The sequence below is a fragment of the Phyllobates terribilis genome, unplaced genomic scaffold, assembly GCF_046119375.1.
Source record: "Phyllobates terribilis strain yellow unplaced genomic scaffold, ASM4611937v1 Scaffold_7__3_contigs__length_470593459, whole genome shotgun sequence".
Lineage (NCBI taxonomy): Eukaryota > Metazoa > Chordata > Amphibia > Anura > Dendrobatidae > Phyllobates > Phyllobates terribilis.
The window spans coordinates 40189115-40201380 of NW_027362767.1; the positions used below are offsets into that span (position 1 = coordinate 40189115).

The 12266-nt window shown below is 37.8% G+C and overlaps 1 long non-coding RNA gene across 2 annotated transcripts in view; it reads right to left on the bottom strand.

The window, feature by feature from the left end:
- The window catches only part of LOC141153522 (uncharacterized), a 177410-nt gene that overhangs the window by 159828 nt on the left and 5316 nt on the right, over window positions 1-12266 (bottom strand). The window lies entirely within an intron of this gene.

Below are 12266 nucleotides of genomic sequence, written 5' to 3' on the forward strand. Positions count from 1 at the left end.
ATATTTACTATAGAAAAAATGGTAACATCACTGCATTGCTTTTTAAAAATAAATAAATAAATAAATAAATAAATTAAATAGGGGCTTTAATTTGATAGAACAGAACAAAATATTTATAATAACTTTTCTAAACTTAAAGTTCCTATGAAAGTTAAGAAATGATTTAACCTATACTAATAATAAAAAGAATAATATGAATTTTAAAGCTGCAGATGAAGTACAGCGAGCTTCACCCAAGACAAGTGCCAACTCTGACTCCACAGCTCTAAACAAAACAAAACCATGTTATATACTAACAAAACAATCAAACAATCTACCTATTCCATAGCTGTGGTATATACCTATGTATCAATCTAGCTATCTATCTCCTATCCAAAAACATACTTCATAGTGAATTTAGATTGTGAGCCTCAATGGAGTCAGTGATCATAATGTCTGTACAGAACAGTGGAATATGTTGGCGCTATATAAGCAAAGCACAATAATTAAATAAATACAATTTATCTGTTTCCATAAATATATACCATAAATATACTTGCATGTTTATGAGTTTTATGTTTGTGTTAATGTGTCTGTATATATTGTATACTTCATATGTGTATATATATGTATATATATTTGTATACTTTATATTACAAAATGTAGACATATATATATCTAAATATAATGACTAATATATCTAAATACAATATAAAAAACTGAAGCACATATAAATATATATGCACATACATGTGCAAAAAAAAAAAAATTATATATATATATATATATATATATATATATATATATATATTATACACATACACACACACATAAACATCTTGTTCTAAATTAAATAGGGTAATGAACCACATATACCTAACAAACCAAACAGGCAAGCCATACCTGTTCGGTCTGTTAGGTATATGCAGTTCATTACTCTGCTGTCTTTTTAACATATTATTTTCATTTTGCATTTAGTGGATTTATGCAATCAACTTGCTGCTTGTGAGAGAGTCAGATAGTAGTGCCATTGTGGATTCTGTATCATATATATATATATATATATATATATATATATATATATAGCTTTTACATACACACTACATATATATATATATACATATATATATATATATACACATACACATTTGTTACACATTTGTATAATATATGCTGTATATAAGTCTAAATATAATATTAAATAAACAAAGCACATATAAATATATATCTATATACCTATACACAAATATATCAATCTGTGTGTATATATATATATGTACATACACACTACACATGTGTGTATATATATATATATATGTATATATATATGTTGTATATAAATACAATATTACAAAAAAATGGCAGGACTTTGGATAAATAATAATAATAAAAAAAAATCATGAATTCTCATAATACTTGTTTTGTACAACTCTTGTAGTTTGGGAGTCTAACTAAATAAATAAAACTGTCTAGAAATCCTACTCAAAGTAATAGCAACATCAATAATAATAGTATTAATATCTATAATATAAATGCACATCTGCATAATGAAATATATATTTCATTTTAGCAAATCTATCTGTTGAAGTAGAGCATTCCCAGCTCAGGATTTTTGACTTTTCTTATTCTGCAGCTCTAAAAATAGCAGAACAGAGTGTTCACATTGCAGCCGGGTCATCATCCTCAGCAGCAGCAGCAGCAGCTCGGCTCCTCCTGACTCAACTGCACTAAGCACAGTCATATTCCCGACAAATATCTGCAGAGGAGAAACCACTAAAGAGGATCCAGGATGAAAAAAAATGTAATTTTTATTACTTTCCATTTATAGTATTCTATTTTTAATTTTATTTAATTTTTTTTTCCAAGTTTATACTTATTTAATTTCACAGAAAATTATTTCTGAGCACTAAGGAAAAAGATTTATCAATTTCAATTGTATTTATAGCCATCCTTTTCACTCTTCACTGAAACTGAAAATTTTCTGAATTTTACTTATTTTAAATGCCTCATATTAACTCTAAAATATCCACACATTTTTATTGCTTCATATTGCAAGATTAAAATAAGATACATTTAATTTTATTGTATTTTAAGACATATTTTGTAAGTTTATTGAAATACAAATGAATTTATTTTCACAAAAACGTTTTCTAATAAATGGAATAAAACGATATTTTTTTTACTTTTAGAATTTCCTAAATGCATAATATATAAATAAAACACATTTTAGCAGAAGTCATTCTGTAATTATTTTATCAGTTACACTATTTGGATTTTTTGACAACTAATTTTATGTATTTAACTTGAAGTTTTTTTGTAGCATATTTTAATGATGAATTTGGTTTCTAGTTACTTTTTAAAATATGATCTGCATTCAAACATTATTTTTAATCGTGTTTCTATAGTGTATGATTTATTTTATGCATTTTACTACACGTATTAAATACTCTTACATATCTATATTTTTAAAGTTATATAATTATCTACCACGTTTTTATTTTTACTGCAATTGATGAATTGCTATAATCTAAGACGAAATAGACTTTCATAAACGAGGTGAGAGTATTTCTGTGGGTGCAGGACTACAAGGAGGAGAATATCACGGGCTCAGAAGAGCTTCCAGCAGCAGGAATATAAAGCCTGATTCTTCGTCTTGAGAAGCCTGCAGGAGTCTGACTGTCAGCCAGAACCTTCTCGTTTATTTTCTCAATAATACAACTATTCTCAGCCTGAAAATAGGAAAAAAAAAAACTTCCAAATAAAGCAGAAAACCGGTCACAATGCACCGGATTATACTCAGCACGTTCAGGTCAAAACTTCCAAAAAATATGAAAGTGTTGATTGGATACCTTATAATATTAATCAAAGAAATCGAGTGATCTGATAGAAGTCTGGAACTTTTTAAAGGAAACATTTAAAGAAAATTTAAGGGAATTTCTTTCTATTTATTGTCTATTTTTCTATCTCTCTTTTGTATTTTTTAGCCATATCAATATATCCTAATCTATCTATCTAAAAAACCAAACAGCACCAGCTTCTGGGTTAAGAATAGGTGCCACTAGTTGTAGCCCACAAAACAAGATAATATAAAAATAAATGGATAGATAGATTGAAAATAATAAAAAAGCAAGCAGCACTCAAAAATGGAAAACTATCAATAATCCAGTGAAAATTTTAAGGAGTTATATGTGCATCAGGCAATATTTAGGCTCCAGAGAGCATTTCCCAAGTTTGAGGAAGGCTCTGTGGAGCTGAAATGTTGCCTGCTACACATATGGCTTATTAACATTTTCGCTGAACTTTTGATAGTTTTCTATTTTTGAGAAATGCCTGCTTTTTGTATTCTATCTATCTATCTATCTATCTATTTTTATATTATCTGTTTTTTTGGGCTACAACTAGTGGGCTGGCACCTATTCTTAACTCTGAAGCTGGTTTTGTGCCATTTTCACTTGACTTTTGATAGTTTTCAGACAAGAACTGATGCACTAGATGCCAACAAGAACTGGTACATAGAGGGAAAAAGAAATAGAGCACCAGATTAAAAAAAGAACTGATGTACTAGATGCCAAAGAGAAATGCTGTCCAGCTACCAACTACAGTAAAGGTATGTGCCCACGATCTGTAATGGTAGCGTTTTGGACACAGCTCACCTGCGCTGCGTCCAAAACGCTGCGTTGTACAGTAGAAGCACAGTGGATGGGATTTACAGAAATCCAATGTGCACTGTTGTTTTATTTGACGCCTCATAAGCTCACCGGAGATGCGGCTTTACAAGTCGCAGCATGTCAATTTCTGTTGCGGAGACACTAGTTTCCACAACAGAAATTTCCACAATAGAATGGATAGGGTGCGGTAACTCCGCACATGTTCAGTGAACACATGCGGATTTACATGCGGGATTGGACGCAGGGAAAATACACTGTGTCCAAAGTGCTGCTATAGCCTGATCGTGAGCACATAGCCTTAGGGTATGTGCCCATGATCCATAATAGCAGCATTTTGGACAACGATCACCTGCGCTGCGTCCAAAACGCTGCATTGTGCAGTAGAAGCACAGTGGATGGGATTTACAGAAATCCCATGCCCACTGTGGTTCTATTTGACACCTCGTAAGCTCACTGGAGGTACGGCTTTATGAGCCGCAGCATGTCAATTTCTGTTGGAGAGATGCTAGTTTCCACAACAGAAATTTCCACAATAGAATGGACAGGTTGCGGTAACTCCACACGTGTTCAATGAACACATGTGGATTTACATGCGAGATCGAACACAAAGCTTTGGACGCAGCGAAATACGCTGCGTCCACAGCGCTGCTATAGCCTGATCGTGGGCATATAGCCTTAGGGTATGTGCCCATGATCCGTAATAGCAGCATTTTGAACACCACTCACCTGCGATGCATCCAAAACGCTGTGTGGTATAGTAGAAGCACAGTGGATGGGATTTATAGAAATCCCATGCCTACTGTGCTTCTATTTAATGCCACGTAAACTCACCGGCAGAGCGGCTTTATGAGCTGCAGCATGTCAATCTCTGTTGCGGAGACGCTAAAATAAAAAAGCTTATACCCATCTCCAACGGTGTTGGCACCCATGTTCCTGGAGTTCTCGTGCGGTTGTTATGACATGTGAGCCTGGCACCCAATCAGCGCTGTCTCCGCCTTCAGACAAATCGAACATGAAGAGGAAGTGAGAGCGCTGCTGCAGCCCTGACTTCCTCTTGATGTTCAATTTGACCGAAGGGGCGCCAGTGACGAGAGCGCTGATTGGGCGCCGGGCTCACATAACAACCACACGAAAGCCCCGGTAACGCGAGCGAGGACACCGCTGCAACGGCACTGGCACGAGGTGGGTAAAAGCTATTTTATTTTATTGGGGCCAATTGTGGGGTATGAGAAGGGGTTATCCAAGTAGTGGACAACTTCTTTAAAGTCAATATTTTGAGATGGTTTAGCTGGGTATTACTGGGGGCATGTCATAGGACACTTTTTACATTTGTTGCAACTTTGATATGTATGGGAACATATAAGGGCTACTTGGCTAACCCTTGTTATTATTTGACATAGAACATTGGTAATGTCATGCCATACTTTGTGATATAGAAATATATAAATTAGCCTTTACACATCCAGAGGATGAAAGAAAAGTGTGGTGAGAATGGTACCAAGTGTGAAAGAGTGCCACCGCCTCTTTAAATTACTGATCGGAGAGGGTGCCAATAATCGCCTTCCACTATCTAATTTTAATGGCCTATCCCAAGGATAAGGCATCAATTTTAAAAGTCTGAATAACCTCTTTAATGCTGCTCTCTTTTCTTCTTGAAGATCTGAGAAATCTAAGGCTATGTACTCACTGTATTCTTGCACCAGGTATATACTTTAACATTCCCTTAGCCCCCATTCACATACTGACTACCTGGCTAGTATTCATCGGCATACAATTTAGAGGAAAGTAGAGGCAGCACACTATGTCTTTCAATACAGTCAGTCATTAAAAAAAAAAAGTATATTGTGCCGTATATATATTTTTTTGCGATGGATCCCTATGGAGGTCAAATGTTTAGGCAACCATCCAGATTGCAAGCATTGCTAGGTATGTACCTCATGAGTGTATGAGTCCAACAATACTCAAATATAACAGTGTGTACTTAGCTTAAGGGTGTGTTCACATAGAGGTTTTTCTATGCGTTTTTTTAGCAAGGATTCCGAACAAATTTCCATATCAAATATTGTTTAAAACCTGCTTGCAATAAACGTCCCATTCATTTGAATGAAAAAATGCACTTACTGTATAATGCACTGCGCATGTCACGTTTTTTTTCCCTCAGTGCATTTTTTAACATGTGTTTGAAAAAGGCTCATGTCAATTCTTTGATGTGTTTTCCCTGGGTGTAAATTGTGGCAAACCGCATATTTATGCAATGGTTTTTGATGCATTCTTTTGTGATGGAAACACATTATTGCTACATATTATATTCTATTTACAACCATATAAAAATATGCAGAAAAAAAAATCAAAAACAGCATAAAAACAGTGTAATAATCAAATGTTCATAAGCATCAAAAACCACATGACTTTTAGAAGCAGTTTTTAGATGTGGATTTTTCAGCCAGTAAAATCCACTTCCAAAAACTCTGTGTGCACATACCCTTATAAAGACTGATTGCTAGGGCCATTTTTTCTACAGCTGTTAAAATGTATCAATAGTGATCATGTCTCCATAGCAACCAGCGTGTTAATTAAATATGACTCATTGTCTATTAGCCCTGTGCTAACTGCAAGCCTGAGGCTATGTGCCCATGTTGCATTTATGAAGCAGAAAATTTCTGCTGCATAAATGCAAGTCCTCTCCCGGAAAAACGCATGCGGAATTCCGCACGCGTTTATCGCGCATTTTTCGCGCGTTTATCACGCGTTTTCCACATGCGGAATTGCCTTGCGTTTTTTATGCATTGGACTAAGGCAATTCCGCTTGCGGAAACGCAAAATTAAATGACATGCTGCGGATTTTTGAACGCGGCATAAACGCTGCGGAAAAATCCGCAGCATGTGCATAGAAGTTGCAGAATCCCATTTGGGACCATGGGGTGCGGATATACATGCGTTTTTCAAGCGTTTACGCTGCGGAAATTCCGCAGCATATACGCTTGAAAAATGCTACGTGGGCACACAGCCTGAAAATGTTTTCCCATCTAAGACGCATTATTAATTAGATTTTTTTCTATTAATTTAAGGTGAGTCTGTCTATGGTAATACGCTTAATAACCAAATTTGAACAAGTTAATGGGGTAGGGTGTTTCTAAGGTTTTTTTTTAAGGGGGTGAAAAAGTGCCTGTTGTGTGAGGGGATGCAGTCGCCTTTCTGCTGCAAATTTTGACATGTGCCATAAAGCAGGGTTCCCCAACTCCAGTCCTCAAGGCCCACCAACAGGTCATGTTTTCAGGATTTCCTTAGTATTGCACAGGTGATGGAATTATTGCCTGTGCAGGTGATGGAATTATCACCTGTGTAATACTAAGGAAATCCTGAAAACATGACCTGTTGGTGGGCCTTGAGGACTGGAGTTGGGGAACCCTGCCATAAAGAACAAATACAAATGGGGTATGAGTGCTGTAGGGGTTGCAATAGCAGACAACCACTGGAACCCAGGGGGGCGCAAAAATACCATTTATTACCATTAATGGTTGGTGGCTATGAGAGAACATACACCATTGTGTCTCTGTGTATCTCTCTTGTCTCATTCTGACAAAATAGTTAAAACAGATAAGTTTCACAATTCTGTTCAAGCCCTAAATTTCTATTGGATGACTATGGTAATTGAAACTAGGGGGGAGGGATACATCTTTTGGCATTCAGTTTTCTTTGTTTGTGACAATATAAAAATGCTTGCCTGTACATTAATAAAAGAGAAATCAGTTTATGTACATCATCCTAATGTTGTGCTATCTGATTTCCCAAGCGCTCGCAACCTCAGCTTACCATTTGGAGTTCAAAAGGCAATAGAAGAGAGTTCAGCTTTGCTCACAGGAGGGACCTGTTGAAGATTTTGAATTTGGGTCCACGAACTTCATCTTGTGCTACTGAAGCGGGTGGCCCATTCTAAATTTTTCCTTTGGGGACAGGATCTTTAGAGGAAGGAAATAACTTTTGAATCACTGGGGGAATAAATGAAGCTGAGGTGCGCATGCTCGACCTCCACTACATTCAGCGCCACTCTAATTTCTATTTATCCTCCAGTTGCCATTGGAACCATCCTGGCGTAGTTCCCGTGGCCTGGTCAATCAATCCTGTGCAGTCTCTCTCAGCTGACTTCCTGCCAGTATAGCTGTGCTCTGGTTCATTTCTAGAAAGGAGCTTCTACTGTGAGTAATAGAGTTAAGGAAAGGGGTGAAGCCTTCTTCATTACAGTCCAGAGCTCATACCAGGAAGCAGCACTGTGCGAGTGTGCTGGTAACTAAGGACCAATATTATGCAGGGTGGACTATATATAAAGAGGCTGAAAGGGGTGACATACTGCAGGATGGGGTTGTATATGAAGGAGCTGAGAGGAGTGATATACTGCAGGATGGGGTTGTATATATAAGGGATAAAAAGAGTGACATACCGCAGGATGGGCCTGTGTATAGTGAGGCAGGAATTAGTTGAGCTATCTTTATAGCCTTCTGCTGAAAAGATTAGTGATTTGAAACTCCAAATGCTGCTTTGTTGAGGCATATGGCAGAGGATTTTCTTCTGCCATATGCATCAATAGAGCACCATTTGCAGTTTCACAAAACTGATCTCTCAACTGCAGACAACATAACTCTAAACTGCCATTGTGGAGAAATGCAGGAAAGTTGAGCTCTCATTAGAACCAGCTAACAATGATGTGATGATTTACAGACAGCTATACTGATATAGATGGGAGAAGATAAAATCAGCCAGGAAGAGTAGTGCACAGGAGTGTAAGCTGACTTCTACATTAAGGTGGGGCTAGTCAGGAGTACACAGGAGACGTCTGAAGCACTGCTAAGAAATATAGTATTAGCAGGACCACCCATTCAGCTATGTGAAGAGGGGTAGCTAGGGATGAAAACACAAAAGGTACAGAAAAGAAACTTTATGTTGTGCTTAGTTTGTAAATTAGCAATAAGTATATATTTGCTTTGCGAAAAAATTCTGTGATTTTGGGAATAACAATTTAAGTTTTCTCTCTGGACAGTTAACGAATAGCTGAACTTTTTAGCAAATTCTGTAACCATGGAAACAAGCTACAGATCTCACTGAATATTTCTATGTAAGTAAGGTCAATTATCTGTGATCTACCAATATGTGAGGTTCACAGGAGCCATCTGCAAGCAGAAAATCGATGTGTGGGGGACAATATAGAAAAATCACTAACCAGGGACTCGAATCCATCACTTCCACCAATGAAAATCATTCAAAACACGCAATAGTCAGGCTTTAATATTTTTATTGCTTCTTAGTCATAATCGCTGCAAACGTGACATTTGCTATTGTCTGAGAAAAATGCAAAGCACATGAAGAACCATACAAAGGATTTTCCCAACAAGCAATCAGGTGGCAAAGAAAATAAAACAGAATGCAACTGTCTAACGTACTTTGTGCTAAAAATTCCTCACAATTTTTGAAGATTTCTGCAAGCTGCCAGTGATAGAATTTTTTTTTTATTTACAGTCAAAGTCTGAAAATGTGTGCAAATGTGTCTTCTACAATTGTTTGCAGCCTAGACGTAGTTGTATGCAACCTAGACATGTGTTGACAGATTGTTGTGTTTACAATATGTTAATCTCACAGAATATTGTCTATTATGGATATAGTTGCAGCAAAATCTTAAGGGCCATTTACACTGCAAGATAATTCTGAACAAGCGTTGTTAAAGATGATCATTTCACGATTATCTTTTCGTGTAAACTGGCTGCCGATCACCTGATGAACGAGCGTCTTGCAGCATAAAATCTCATTGTTCTTGGCGGTGCATCATCCTGTGTAAACAAGACTTGCAGTGCCGTGAACTACAGCAGCCTAAGCGCACTGAGCGCTCTAGTATAGAATGCTCAATGCACATTATTGACCGTCGATTGGTAAACATTTACCTATTGGCAGTTGTGTCATGCCACCAGTCAGTCTGTGTAAATGGTCTTTGTAGGTTTGTAGCCTTTAAGTGATCCCATTCATATACAGCAAGCAGGGATCTTAAAGGGAACCTCTTCCCTAGATTCATGCTGCCCAAACCACAACCAGGTATATTTTCTCTGAAACGCACCGGCGTTTTGTAGAAAGTGTATTTTAAAGATCTGGCTGGGTATCATAGCTGAAGATAGGACTATTCCAGTTCCAGCCCTGGTCGAGTTCTCCCAGCAGCGCTCCAGGTAGTTGACAGGACTCTCGCTTGTAGGTGATGGTTATCTGTGGTTTTTTAGTTCTGATACATTAAGGCACAAATATGACCAGTAACTCAAGCTTCGCTGCATTGTCCATTGGAATCTATGGTAGGTTGAAATCCACCCCTGTAACATAGGAGACTCAGACTGTCACTCCGCCACTTCTCTATATTCTACACCATTGTTCCCCAACTCCAGTCCTCAAGGCCCACCAACAGGTCATGTTTTCAGGATTTCCTTAGTATTGCTCAGGTGATAATTGCATCACCTGCACAGGCAATAATTCCACCACCTGTGTAACAGTAAGGAAAACCTGAAAACATGACCTGCTGGTGGGCCTTGAGGACTGGAGTTGGGGAACACTGTTCTACACAACAGCTCTTCAGAGTACGAGCACAAGCTCAGGAGAACATCAGTTAATTTTAATTTCCAGAATAGCAAAAATAAACTTTAGGTAAATAGGACACAAAGATTGAGCAAAATGAGTCAAAATACAGATGAGGTTTGGAGTTCTCCTTTAAGAGATTTGATTGTTTATAAATGAGGTACATGATTGCTATGTTAATGCCCAGTTTAAAGGGTATGCCCAACACTGAATGCTATTTTACAGATTACATACAGAATTAATCTATATATAGGGTGAATTTTTGTAAGTGATGACTTCTTAAAGTCACAATTCCTTGTGGCAGTGTTGCAGTTATTTGTGTCGCATCTTAAGATATAACACCTCTGTCTAGATATTTTGCACCAATTTTTACGCAAGTCCCCTTATTAGGGCACGGCCCCACTATCAGTATTTGGTCAGTATTTTTTCTCAGAAGTGGGAGACAAAACCAGGAGTGGGTGATAAATGCAGAATTGGTGACTTGTTTCTATTATACCTTTTCTCTAATTGTTCCTCACCTGGTTTTGGCTCCCACTCCTGAGATAAAATACTGACCGAATACTGACCAAATACTGATAGTGGGGCCGTGGCTTTAGAGTGAGCTTGCAACTTTTTTTAAATTTGCATATTTATAAGTCTGTCTAAAACCTTATTTGCTTAGATAACTACGGCCACTTTTCAGAAGTGGCGAGAGCGGTGTGCAATTGCAAAAAATTGCATACTTTTGCACAACAAAAAGTGTGACTAAGGCCACGGCCCCACTATGAGTATTTGGTCAGTATTTTTTCTAAGGAGTGGGACCAAAAACCAGGTGAGGAACAATCAGAGAAAAGGTATAATAGAAACAAGTGCCCCAATTCTGCATTTATCACCCACTCCTGGTTTTGGTTCCCACTCCTAAGAAAAAATACTGACCGAATACTGACCAAATACTGATAGTGGGGCCGTGGCCTTAATGTGTAGTTTGTTTATGCCAGAAAATTTGCTCAAAAGCCTTGATATATGTTCCTAAAAAAGTTGAGTCACTTTACTATACTTCAGCGCTGCACTCACTATTCTGCTGGTGCAGTCACTGTGTACATACATTACATTACTGATCCTGAGTTACATCCTCTATTATACTCCAGAGCTGCACTCACTATTCTGCTGGTGCAGTCACTGTGTACATACATTACATTACTGATCCTGAGTTACATCCTCTATTATACTCCGGAGCTGCACTCACTATTCTGCTGGTGCAGTCACTGTGTACATACATTACATTACTGACCCTGTACTGGTCCTGAGTTACATCCTGTATTATACTCCACAGCTGCACTCACTATTCTGCTGGTGCAGTCACTGTGTACATATATTACATTACTGATCCTGAGTTACATCCTCTATTATACTCCAGAGCTGCACTCACTATTCTACTGGTGCAATCACTGTGTACATACATTACTTATCCTGTACTGATCCTGAGTTACATCTTGTACTAGGGTATGTGGCCACGATCTGTAGCCGTCTGCGGCCCTGACGCTGCTGAATAGCCGCGCGGCTTCCGCCCTCATCATGCGAATGAGTGGCGCAAATTTTTTTTTTTGTTACATGCGGACTTTCCTCATTGATGTTAGTATATGGGGAAAGTCCACATGCGGACCCGCAAGAGAAATTGACAGGCTGTGGGTCTGAAAGACACGCCACATGTCAGTTTCCACTGGTGATCCGCAGGTGCACAGAGACGCATAGTGGAGAAGGGATTTCTAGAAATGCATCCACTATGCTGTAACATCTGGACGCTGCGGGTTTGACGCTGCATAAACATGTAGCTTCAAACCCGCAGCGGCTCCTGATCGTGTGCTTATACTCTTATACTCCAGAGCTGCACTCACTATTCTGTTACTGTCTACATACATTACATTACTGATCCTGCACTGATCCTGAGTTACTGTATATCATGTATGATATTACAGAACTCTCACAGAGATTTACTCTTCTTTACTAATTTGTTGGCATCAAAGCTGAAATCTCTGA